At 37.0% G+C, this 8073-nt stretch overlaps 1 protein-coding gene across 2 annotated transcripts in view; it reads left to right on the top strand.

Moving 5' to 3' along the window:
* The first annotated feature begins 708 nt into the window (after positions 1–708).
* Positions 709–8073, top strand: part of SEMA3D (semaphorin 3D) — a 227111-nt gene continuing 219746 nt past the window's right edge. Inside the window, exons 1-2 of one of the 2 annotated variants that reach the window (XM_052000438.1) lie at positions 710–1186; positions 4422–4455. The gene's annotated coding sequence lies outside the window, so the exon portion shown is untranslated. Of the gene's footprint in view, positions 1187–4421; positions 4456–8073 lie in introns of both variants that reach the window. The other variant, XM_052000439.1, reaches the window with a different exon arrangement.

The raw sequence follows: 8073 nt of genomic DNA, 5'->3' as shown, positions 1-8073 counted from the left end.
AAGATAAGGCTAAAGTTTACAGGAACAGAAGTTTTGTCCCCATTTATTTGCCTGTTGCTATTGTGTACCCAGGGTGTGTACGATTCTTCAATAGAAACCTGTTAATTTGCTCATTTGAGGGTACAGGTAAAAGCCAGACTAATGGGGAGGGGAGTGGGTAGGTGTAATCTTTCCTCAAACGCTTTACCAACTTCCTCTTTCCATCTTTCACCCTTTAGCGTTTATTCCTAAATCTGATTGTTTCCTATTACTCCATCTAGTCTTTTCCAGTCTTTTAAAAGTCTAGAAGGAAGCAGAGCTCATCTTGGTGCTTTCAACACGGAACGTGGGTTTGGCTCGTCCAAGAAGAGCAGGTTTGGGTTGCAAGCTTGAAATTTGAGATAGTATAGATTATTAACCACTCTCCTCCCGGCTCACCGCCCTTCCCCTCCCCCCACATATAAACATTGCAGTCTTAATGCTAATGTTCAAAAGAGAATTAACATATGCTCCCTAAATCCCTAAAGGTTAGAGGGGTTCTTGCGGTCCCAGAGCAGGTTTGGGAGCTAGTGTGCATGGAACAAATGCCCCAATCCTTGATACTGACAGTTTACGCAAAGGCAGGTCTTGACCTCTGGGAGAGAACTAGTGCATGAGTGTTCAAATATGTGTGTGTAGGATTTGGGGGAGGAGATAAGGAGGAGAGAAAGGTAATCCCCAGCGGTTTAATTCCACCCCCCACACCCCCTCTCCACTCCCCGCCTTCATCTAAAAGAATGAATCTCTCCCGGGGCAGCTGCTGCGGCCACACCACAAACTTAAAAGCTTCCCTCTAGTACAGAGCGTGCCTCTCTTCACCACCAGCCCCTAGCAAAATCTCCAGCTGTAGCTACGCTCGGGGCTAGTCCCCGTACCGCGTTAGAGGGAGCATCAGCGCCCTCTGCTTTCCGATTCCGCCTTTGCAGCAGCTGCCACAGCCGCCTTCCGCAGCAGCCAGGGCCGCTGCTTTAGCAGCCGCGGCTCAGCCCGAGCTTCTCACTCCGAGGTGGATCGAGGCCATCCCACGGGTTTGCAACTTCAGCCTCATAGCTGAAGACGCAAGTTTATTCTCCCTCGCTCTTGGAAAATACAGCAAGAAAAGAAATTTAAAAAATAATAATAATAACTTAAAAAGAAGAAGAAGAAGAGAGAGGAAGATCTAAGCCAGGTAAAGAAAGCGCATCTCGGGTCACCTGCAGGTGGGCTGGCGCACTCTTCTTAGTAACTTAAGACTTGTTAAGCCGGAGGGCAGGGCAAGGCCAAGAGATTCAGCGAGGTGCCAAACTGGGGCGCGGAGCCGGAACCCGCACAGCCTTGAGCGTGGCGGAGATAAGGGTGCGGATTGCAATAGGAATTGGCAAAAGCGCCCGAGATCTTTGGGTGAGGGACTTTTGTCCGGAGGGAGCAAGCGGGTGTCCGAGGGTGGGGAGTAGAGGGACTGGGGAAGTCTTCTGTGTTGGAGCTCATCTATCATTCAAAGTGCTCGTTAAGAAAAGTTAACAGTCACGGAGAATGCTATACATAGTTTTCGTCTGGAAAAAAAAAAAAAAAAAAAGAGTACACTTAACTGCTCTCAATGCCAAGTCACCGTAAACCTGTTCTCTGATTAATATAAACGCTGTAGATTTCAAGACCAATAATGCATGAAGTAGATGAAGGACAGGGAAAAGAGTAGATTTCGTACCCTTCTTTTACACTCTGCTAGCCCAGAGGTTGTGTATGTTTGTTAAGGTGATTGGTCATTGTGTGTTTGTGGGGAGAGTAGGGTGAAAGAGTATTCGTAAAGTCTATATCTTTAAGGTTAATTGTGACAGTCATATTGTTGGATGTCTCCTAGTCTTAGACTGACAGTAGAAATGGAGTTAAACATCTGCCACATGCCTGCTGCCAGAGAAATGGAAATAATGGCGAAACTCCCTGGAGATAGGGAGAATCTTTATGTGTGTGTGTGTGTGTGTGTGTGTGTGTGTATCTCTGTCTGGCTCTGTCTCTGTCTTCTGTGTATATGTGTCTCTCTGTCTCTATCTTATATCTGTGTGTCTTTCTGTCTCAGTCACTCTGGCTCTGCCTTCTCTCTATGTCTCTTTGTATCTTTCTCTCTCTCTCTCTCTCAGCACTCTCTAGGATGAGTTGTTTGTGGCAGGAACACAGATGAGTTTCATGCTGGGCTGAACCATAAATTTAGTCCCCCGGCAGTCAGTGAGCCGCTTCCTCCCTGTACTCCACAAGTTGACACATAAATTCACTCATTTGGTCTGGGCTCATGCAGTTCATCTGCCCTGGATGACTTTTTCTTTCCTAATGAGTTGGATTGTCCTGTGTTTTTTTTTTTTTTCCCGAAGTTATTTTTTCCCTGTCACTAGCCAACGTGTTTCCCCAGAAATGGACTTGGAGAAAAAAGGAGAAGAGAAGGTGTCTGAAGCCAGAGACCTTTTCTCCTCTATTGCCAGCTAAGTTGGAGTTTTCGCCAATGGGGTAGGTGTTAGACATTCCAGGACTGTGACCCAACGCGAGGATGTTTCTTGGAGCTCCCCAGCTTTAGTAGATCATTAAGCCCGACTGGAAAGAAATTTTAAAATTGATATTTGTCTACTAAGTCATTTCTCAGCCCCCCCCCCAAAAAAAAAAAAAAAAGAAAAGAAAAGAAAAGAAAAGAAAAAAAGAAAGAAAGAAGCAAGCAGGCTTCTTTTAAAGTTTCCAACCAAGAAAGCAATGAATTTCCAAATTCCAAAGCTAGGACTCCTGAATCCTCTCTCCCCTTTCCCATTTCCACAAGTTTGAAAAAGTTGTCTGTGTCGGAGCGTGTGTGTGTGTGTGTGTGTGTGTGTGTGTGTGTGTGTGTGTGCGTGCGTGCTTGAGCGCCTACTTGCGCGCGCGCACTGCGTTCTTTGCTTGGTGGGGGGAAAAACTTTCGTATTCCTAGAAAATATCCTTACCCATTGGGAAGAATTAAGGAGTCATTTCTTCTTTGGACAGAGTCCTGCTTGTTGATATGTACCCATAGCAACTGAAAAGGTTATGACTGCAAAGCTCCATTCCCTCCAAAACAAGTACAAGGCTTCATTCAAAGTATAGGAATCTACCTTTTTCCCATTTCGTAGGAGTTCACTTCAAGGAACTAGATCTGTTGGAGGGATCAGAGTTGGAAATGAATGAAGAGAATCAGAGAAAGCCTAATGTAGATTTGTGGAGCCTGGAGTCAAGAAACTCTGAATTAGAATTCTGAAGATCTATAATCTTTCTCAAGTTTCTTACACTGGCTCAATTAGAGGCAGCCAGGTGATGCAGAGGATAAAACACTGGCCTTGGAGTTAGGAGGACCTAAGTTCAAATTTAGCCTCAAACACTAGTAGCTGTTTGACCTGGGTAAATCACTTAAGCCTGATTGCCTCCTCCCAAAGAAACATCTCTCTGAAACTTTGTTTCATCAGTCTATAAAATAGGAATAATAATAGCTAGCATGTGACTAGCATTTATATAGCTCTTTTGGTACCTTGGGGCAGAGGATTATTATTATCCTCATTTTATAGTTGAGAAAACTGAGCCTAAGAGATATTAATTTAATTCCTTACTAAGAGAACTAATAAGTTTCTGAAGCAGATCTTGCACTCGGGTCTTATTGATTCCAAGAAAATATTAACCAGGACACCAGCTAGCTGCAGCTATTAATTGTCTCTGAGAGTTATGATTCTCAAATGAAATGATGTGTGTAATGCATTTGCAAATCTTAAAGTACTATTTGTCAGTTTTTAGTATTTACCTCTTCTATTTTGGAACTGAACCACAGCTAACTGATATTAGAACAAATGCATTTAATAATAGGCTTTATAAATATCTACTAGGGTAAAAATGATGGGAAGATGGAGCAAAAATAACATTTCCACAGTTAAAATTTCAATAGGAATTTATTGATGTATGAATTGGAAATTTGGTAATCAGTCCTACTGTAGTCTTACTAGATAATCTGCAACCCAAGACAATTACTAAAATTCACCTTTTGCTTTTGGGGATTGTGACTTCATTTATACTTAGTAGGTATATTTCAGTTGGGCACTTTGGGAGGATTCAGTTTATGACCTGTGTTCTATATGCTAGAGCCCAAAGAATACTCCTTTGGGAAGATAATTTGAGACTGTAACTCTTGAAACCCTCTTGTTCTATCCATTTGGGGAATTGATCATTCTTTGGGAGTCAGGGAGAAATATAGTCAGATGAAGATCATAAACACATTTGGGTAAGGTAGATGATCCTATTAATGCCTTGTACTCATAATCTACACATTTATTGGATTTTAAATAACTAATATTTACTGAAAGAGAATAAGAATAAAATTGGAGGTCAGCAGATGTGTATTCTCTACAATCTACTATATTATCAAATCACTTCATATCTCTTGTTTTCAGTATTTCCATCTGTCCCAGGAAGTGGTGGAATTAGGTAAGTATTATGGCTTTTTCCAAGGTCTTAGTAAATTTGGAAGAAGGTAATGAAAAACATATATATTTAACTGGTAATATAACAAGTCAATAGCTACAATTATTTTGAAGGGGGAAAAAAAAAAACAATGGAATTAATAGAGCTCTTATCCAATTAATGCCTTTTTGACCTCAATACCCACAGTATTGACACTTTGAATCAACTGTATTAATGCTCTGTAGTAAATAACCACTTGTCCCAAGAATAATGTGATTTATGATTACAGAAAAAAAAGAAAAAAAAAGGATGTGATCCTCTTTGTTTTCCTGTCTGTGACTGTCTAGAAGAAAGGCTTGTTTTTAAAAAATGCCTTAAAGCATCTTTATTTTTATTATGAACAATCTACATTGATACCTAAGAAAATCTACATGAATAGTATGCTCAGATTATTTTTCTATATTTAACCAACTTGTTTTTAATGTAAATCAATTGACATCTTAATTCGTTTCCCTATGAATTCTAGTCTATTAGGTTTCTCTCATAACTGCTGCAACTAGGGTATTTACTTTTATGGTCATTATGTTTTGTATGATGATTACTAATTTTATCTTTGTTCAAAGGGATATGTGGTTTGATTTGCTGCTAAGCTAAGGGGTGAACAAATCAGCTCTTTATTTAACACAGTCACCAAAGCTGTGAGTTTGACCTTATAATACCTCATATAGATGATTTAATATTACAGAATTAGTTTGTTTGTTTTTTTGTTTGTTTGTTTTTTAATGAGGAGAAATGTTGTCTGAGGCTGGAGCTAAATGAGGAACAATGAAGTACCATAGTGTTTGGTTATATATGCTAAATGTGTATACACTAATTAAACAGGAATAGAAACTTTTAAAAGTTGTATCTTATTTAGTAGAAGATTATAAATACCTTTTTTTTAATGGTCATTAATGAGTTGTGTACTGCTTGATTACTTTTAATATTGTCACTAAATAGTTAGACATTTTTCTTATAGATTTTGAATATAAACTAAAGAGTTTCAAGGTGAGAGAAAGTTCTTCATTCTCCAGAGGGGTGACAGTTCCCTAGCACAAAATTTGATTTAATGTTTTGTCAGTATATCCAATTTTTTTATAATAGCTTTGTTAGCTAAAGGGGTAAAACAGTGAGAAAATATCAGTGTGTTGTCTTTGTGTTATCTAGTTTGCATAATATATTGCTTAATAAGCATTTAAATATATATGTTCATTTGTGATTTATGTATAGAACAACAGCAGCAATAACTGTCATTCTTCCCCTAAATATTCTACCTAGAGTCAGGAAAACTCATCTTTTTGAGTTCAAATCTGGCCTCAGTAACTAGCTATGTGATCTTAGGCAAGTCATTTAACCCTGTTTGCCTCAAATTCCTTGTCTGTTCTTATGAGCTGGAGAAAGAAATGGCAAACTACTCCACTATCTTTGCCAAGAAAACCTAAATGGAGTCACAAAGAGTTGGACATGACTAAAAAAGAATTTAGATCATTCTTTTTTATGGAGTTTTTTGGGGTACAGATTCTTGACTTTTCTGTATCCTTTGGACCCATTCTGTGTAAGGAATTTTATTTTGTAGCCCCACAAATATTGTTTATGATTCCCTACAATTACAAAATATAAAAGTCAGCTTTGCTGATAGGATTTTCCTGACAATCATCTTTTCATGGGTAAAATTCAAATTACAATAATACATTTTACCAAAAAAAAAAAAAGAATAGAAAGTAAAAAAAAAGCTGAATTTAATTGTCTCTTGATCTACAAGCTACAATGATGTCAGAAAGAGTATTTTTTTTCCCTTAGTGTAATATCTAAGGCAAGCGACCAAGAGATCTTTGATTTTGAGACTTAGTTTTAATAGGCAACACAACAGAGGCAGTCAACAATTTTAAAAGCAATAAACATTCAGCTCTGACTAGGCAAAACATATATGGTATTACAATATATTGAGATCTTGAGGGAGGAAAGGGGAATGCGATGTGAAAAAATAACTGTTATTAATTAATTAATAGTCTCTTCAATTAAGAAATGAAAGGGTCAGAGCTTTTCTAAAGTCCTTCAAGCTTTGAATCTATGATTTTATAATCCTATGACTACACACACCCAAATTAAAACACACTGTTTGAACTTGAAGAGTGGAATTCTAATTCTGAAGGGTCTTGTGAGGATTCCATTTAACATACATTCAGACATTAAAGACCTACTATGTGCAATGAAAATCACTACACTTGTGTCAGATTTTTGTATCAAGATTCTGAATCCAGAAAAGGATAGATTTGCAGGCATTTCCATCATGCCTTTTTTTTTTTACATCAAGGCAGAGCAAAATCTCGTAATATTTACTGATTTTCTCCTTTTTGTTCAGGAAAATAGTATCTGAACATTTTATTTTTCTAGCTTCTACTAATGTTTACTATTTCTCATTATGATGTTGCAGCTAGTCAGATATGTACTAAGTCTAAGAAATAGTGCTTTTCTTCTCTTAGCAGGAGACTTGGCCTCTTTGATAGTTTTTTGTTTTATTTTATTTTGTTTTGCTTTGCTTTTAATTCTTACCAACTTGTGAGTACAAATCTTTAAAGCTAGAAAATTAAATCACCTATATAAAATTACCTATTTCACTAGTATGTCTTAATTATTCCTTTTTAAAGTTTTATTGATGTTTTATTTTTATATCACAAATATTTACACATTACTCCCACTTCATGAGAAGTTTCCTGTAATAAGGTAAAATAATTCATAAAACTAATAATAGTGATCTCATCTGAAAGTGCCTGCAACATTTCACATCAGTAGTAAACCTCCCAACTACCAAATTCTGTATTTGTTTTAAATTAACAGAAAAATACTTTCTCTTCCTCCCACTCCAACTCACACTTCATTGAGAAGAAAAGAAAGAAAAACAAGTTTCATTTAACAAATATCTGTAGTTAAGGAAAACACTTTACTTCAGTATCCTTATACAAATACACACACACATACACACATACATATATGTTTGTATCTCATTACTTAATTATTACAGAACTGTTGCAGAGGTGATGAACCTGCTCTTTCCTTTTCTAATTCCTTTGTTTTTATTTTTCCGCCTTGTAAGGATTTTAAATATTTTATTGATTTAGTCATTGATCATGTTGTAATCCTTAATGGATTTTATTTGGATGATCTGTCTAGCTTCCAGTGTTTTGATGTTGTTCATACATTTCAGTTCTATCTCTTTCTTTGTGACCCTGTTTGATGTTTTCCTGGCAAGCTATAGGAGTAGTTTGCCATTTCCTTTTCTAACTCATTTTACAGATGAGGAAACTGAGTCAAACAGGGTTAAATGATTTGTCCAAGGTCACCCAGTTATAAAATATCTGACACTAGATTTGAAATCAAGATATCTTCCTGACTCCAATCCTAGTACTTCATCCATTGCTCCCAAAATAATGATCATTGGTTTCTAAATACAGTACCTTTGGATCTATACTAGTGTGATGATAATAACATGCTATTTGATTGCCTTTAGCATTAAGTAAATATAGATAAAAAATATGTTTTACAACCTTTAGAAATTTATAATTTAAAAAATCTTTTTATTTTAACAAAATGCTAAATATTTTC

The sequence above is a fragment of the Antechinus flavipes genome, chromosome 5 (assembly GCF_016432865.1).
Source record: "Antechinus flavipes isolate AdamAnt ecotype Samford, QLD, Australia chromosome 5, AdamAnt_v2, whole genome shotgun sequence".
Taxonomy (NCBI): Eukaryota; Metazoa; Chordata; class Mammalia; order Dasyuromorphia; family Dasyuridae; genus Antechinus; species Antechinus flavipes.
This window is presented reverse-complemented; position numbering and strand designations above follow the sequence as displayed.